Genomic DNA, 5,238 nt, shown 5'->3' on the forward strand with positions numbered 1-5,238 from the left:
GATGCATCAGTGATAACAGACATAGCCCTGGTCCTTAGGACTCTGACTCTGGTGTGACGACCGAACTCAACAAAGACTGAGCTTCCCCTTCTGGTTTCCAGCCCTGAGTTCAGCTCAGTTTCTACATCTGTAAAAGGACCGGGATTTTTTTTTTTTTTTAATTGCCTTACGAAACAATGAGAAAAAAGAGCTGGAAGTTTATTGTTTAATTTGAATTAAAATATAACAGGACCACAAGCACCTCCAAAGAATTGAAAGCAGGGACTCCCACAGATACGACTGCACCAATGTTCACAGCAACATTATTCACCACAGCCAAAAGGTGGAGGCAACCCAAGTGTCCATCCACAGATGAATGAATAAACCAAATGTACCTAAGTACGATGAGGTAGTATTTAGCTCTAAGAAGGAATAAAATTCTGATACATGCTACCCCATGGATGAACTCTGAAGACATCCTGCTAAGTGAAATAATCCAACAAGAAAGGACAAATATTGTATGATTCCTCTCACCGAAGTTCCTAGAATAGAATATTCATAGAAACAGAAAGTAGCATGGCAGATTACTAGGGGCTGAAGGGATAGAGGAAATGCAGTTATTTCTTGATGGGTATGGCTTTTGTTTGGTATGAAAGTTTTGGAAACGGATGGTGGTGATGATCGCACACAACATTGTAAATGTTCTTAATGTCACTGAATTGTACGCTTAAACATGGTGAAAATGAGAAATCTTGTTATGTGTTTTTTACCACAAAAAGAATCAAATATATGTGTGACATATTTGGACTTTTGGCACAGAGCTTCTAGAACCTTTGGAGTTCCCTAAGGATGAAAAGAAAACATGTAAAAGGAATATTGTTATTCATAATAGGCCCCTTTCAGCCACCCACCCCCCCAACTTGTTAATGAGGTGACTTGGGCAAAGCCCCTAGAGCAGAGGGCTGACTGCCAGGGGAACCAGCTGTGTATTCAGAGGGTTGAAGCTTTCAGCCCCTGACCTGTCTTCTGAGGACTTTAGAGGGGCTGGAGTTTGAGTTAATCACCTATGGCCAATGATTCAATCCACCATGCCTGTGTGATGAAGTCGCCATTAAAAAATATATATTTATCCCTGGGGTTCCTGGAGCTTCCAGGTTGCTGACCACAAGGAAATGCTGGGAAGGTAGCACACCTACACCTTGCCCCGTGCATCTCTTCCATCTGGCTGTTTCTACAGCATATATCCTTTTATAACCAATTATCTGGTAAGGGTACTGCTTTTCCGAGCTCTGTGAGCCATTCTAGCAAACAATCAATGCAAGGGAAGGGTTGTGGGAACTTCTGATTTTTAGCTGAAAGATCAGAAGTTCAAGGTGACAACCTGGACTTGCAGCTGCCATCTGACAGGGGCCAGGCAGTCTTGGGGGTGCTGAGCCCTTCAGCTGTGGGATCAATGCTAAACACAGGCAGTCAGTATCAGAACGGAGCCAAATTGTAGGACACCCAGTTGGCATCCACAGAGTTGGAGAACTGCTTGCTGGGGAAAAACCCCCACACATTTGGTGTAGGAAGTATTCAGCGAATAGTGAGTAAAGGAAACAAATGTTCTCCTTTCAATATTTAATTTAGGACCCCTTGAAGTCTAGTGTAGTATTGTAGAGCTCCAGGATCAGTCACTGGGCATAGCAAGGAGTAGGTGTGCAGGACCCATTTGGAGAATGGTGTTGTGCTAGGGGTCAGACCTCTGTCCCAGAATACAAGTACAGGCTCTCAGCATTAGGAGGGAGTTCATGTGGGATCAGGTCATCCTGAAGGTGATATGGCTTTATCGAGCCTCCTCCTAGGCAAACCTTCGGCCACAGGTGTTTTAAATTCAGAATAACATAGGAGCCAAGTGAGTCCCATAAATAAGAGAAGAGATCCTAGAAGGCAGAAGACATACATATACATAAAATGGGCTCCGTCTTAAGGGAGTAGCCACAGCTCAGCTCCATGACTGACATACAAGATTGTAGACTCAGTGTTGTCAGATCTTCCAACTCTGAAAAAAAAAAAAAAAAAAAAAACTACATTGTTCAGCAAAAAACCTCTTAATCTGTTGGCAACTCATTTCACTTTTAAAAAATACATTGCAGCTCAAACAAAACACCTTAGCAGTGAGATCCAGTCCATGAACAAACCATTTGCAAAGTCTGTTCTTCAAATTCTAGAGAATTTCATTTACCATCCATCTGGATGGGTATTCAGGATTTGCCTGACTGTTCCGATGACAGAGGATCCCATTGTTTAACTAAGTTTTTGATACATTCTAGTGGTTAGGAAGATATCACCTGAAATAAAAATCTACCTCCTTGTAACCTCCTCTCTCTGTGTTCCTACAGCCACCCATGTCCCCTCACCGCCTCAGTCAAGAGAACAGCTATCCTCCAGTGCCTCAGTGTGGTCCGTGCTATTTCCCTCCCTGGGGACTGAGTTCTTTGAGGACAATGGCTACATCTTACATCTATGTGAACATGTATGAACATGTATGTGCCAGATACTATTCTAAGCTCCTTACATACATGAACTCATTTGTCCCTTAAGAGAACTCTGTTTCTTAGGTCCTATTGTAATCACATTTTACATACAAGGAGATTGTGAACAAGCGAGGCTGAATAAGTTGCCCAAGGCCACACACCTAGTAAGTAGAAGAACTGGAACTAGAACACAGACAGTCTGGCTCCAAAGGCAATGTTCAGGATATCGCAAGTTCTTATGAGGATGATCACACTCATTCTGTGATTCTTTGTTGATGTGAAATAAGAGAAAACAATACCAGTTCTTTCTTCTGGAAACATAAAACAAACAGGTCTCCATAAAACCAACATTATAGATGGCCTTCACTATATGCGAAGATGTGAAAGATGAGAAAGGAGACAGGATGGCCTTTAACCATAGAGAATAAAGTTAGACACTAAGCAGAACTTCCTGGTGTTGGGCGCTTTGAGCCCCTGGAATAGAAAATATAAAGTTGCGGGCGCCTGGGTGGCTCAGTGGGTTAAGCCGCTGCCTTCGGCTCGGGTCATGATCTCAGGGTCCTGGGATCGAGTCCCGCATCGGGCTCTCTGCTCAGCGGGGAGCCTGCTTCCTTCTCTCTCTGCCTGCCTCTCAGTGTACTTGTAATTTCTCTCTGTCAAATAAATAAATAAAATCTTAAAAAAAAAAAAAAGAAAAAAAAAAAGAAAATATAAAGTTGTGCTTTCTTTCTTAGACAAACATATATTTTTTAAAGAAAGGATGCGGGGAGGGGGGGGGGCCTGGGTGGCTCAGTGGGTTAAAGCCTCTGCCTTCGGCTCAGGTCATGATCCCAGAATCCTGAGATCGAGCCCCGCGTCGTCGGGCTCTCTGCTCAGCAGGGAGCCTGCTTCCCTTCCTCTCTCTCTCTGCCTGCCTCTCTGCCTACTTGTGATCTCTCTCTCTCTGTCAAATAAATAAATAAAATCTTTAAAAAAAGAAAGAAAGAAAGGAAGAAAGGAAGGATGCGGGAGACTAATGTTTCTAGAACCATTCTTCCACCAGTAGCTGTCCAGAGGCAGAGAGAAGTGCTATTAAAAAAAAAAAAGTGGGTGCTGAGAAACTTATATTCTTGCAATTTCTATTCCTCATAGTTTCCCCCAGGGAGGACAGAACAGTGGTCTTCCTGGCGTATGAGCCTACTGTGGTCCTACGCCCTGATGGATCCCAAATTAAAGACAAGGGAAACAAGGAGACCAAAGATTCACAGATCAAATCCTGTGTCCAAAAACCAACTACATAGGTCAGAAATTAACTTGGATACCCAGAATTTGAATATTGTAGAATGGGAAAGGGCTCAAGAAGTAATCTCTTCTTATCCAACTTCCACACACAACAAGAATGACTTCTACGATACTCCAGACAGGTGGGCACTCACCTGTTGGGGGATACACACCAACAATAGTTCTTGGATCAGCCCTCACAATCTCAAAAACAGGTGAAATGAATCACAGATAGTTGTAGGAAAATCTTAAGGAAGCCTGAAGGCTGGGACCAGGGGAAAGGGAAATTAAAGAGGAGAAAACACTTGATATGTGATTTTCTCAGCAGAACCCTTTTCTGCATGTTCACATGAACATGAGATGATTGTGAATAAGGCCATACAGACGGAATTTTGGAAATTTCGAGTAGTCCTAATCCCATTGCTAATCTCAACTTTTGCAGCACTGAGAAAAGCTGGATATTTTTTTCTTCAGTATATTTCTCTGCCTCATTGGTGTTGGACTTGGCCTTGTGACTTGTTTTGGCCACAAGAATATTTAGGTGAAGCTAATAGCATGCCAGTTCTGAGTCAAAGTCTAACTACTATGCAAGGTTTCATTATAGTTCAGAAATCAATAACGGCATTTTTACTCTTGCTTAATAGCATTTGAGGGGCTGTTTGACACCAACATCTAGGCATCTTGGCCAAGAGGTGTCCTCTTTTAATTCCTAAAACAGGATAGAAAGTGCTAGATGAAGATGGGCATGAGGCCGTTACTGATCAGGCTTACCAGAAGAGAGAGGCTGTGTTGCTGACATCCAGGTGGCCATCAGAACCACCTAGAGACACCCCCTGAAATTGTGTCCCATGAACACAGGCTGGAATCTTAGAAGACTTGACATCTGCAGTGGTGATTCTGGTAGCCCCCAGGTCCCATGTGTACACATCAAGACCCACCACTGTGCAGTCTTTAAGGTGTTAAGAACCACATGACCATCTGCTGATCTTTTTGTTTGTTTTCCAGTATTTATGGAAGACAAGAGTCTTCTGGGGGTAATCTGGGTCCATTTTTTTTCTGGGAAGACAATCAACAATCAATCAGCACCTTTCTCCAGTGACAATCCTTGAAACAGGGTTGGCGGCAAGCCCCCTAAAAGGAGATTCACAGAAAGGAAGGGGGGGTAGATGAAGAATAGTGCCCTATACTACGCAGATGTAGGAGGAAAGATTGCTGAATGAGGGGTGACTGGCTTGTCCTGAAGGCACTAGGAAGTTTTATAATTCTCAGACTGTGGCCCATGTGGCTGCAGAATATCTTCTCCTACCTTGTCTGCCCACCTGCCCCTGTTCTTTTTTTTTTTTTTTTAGATTTTATTTATTTATTTGACAGAGAGAGACCACAAGCAGGCAGAGAGAGAGAGAGGAGGAAGCAGGCTTCCTGCTGAGCAGAGAGCCCGATGCCAGGCTCGATCCCAGGACTCTGGGATCATGACCCAAGCTGA

The sequence above is a fragment of the Mustela lutreola genome, chromosome 1, assembly GCF_030435805.1.
Source record: "Mustela lutreola isolate mMusLut2 chromosome 1, mMusLut2.pri, whole genome shotgun sequence".
Taxonomy (NCBI): domain Eukaryota; kingdom Metazoa; phylum Chordata; class Mammalia; order Carnivora; family Mustelidae; genus Mustela; species Mustela lutreola.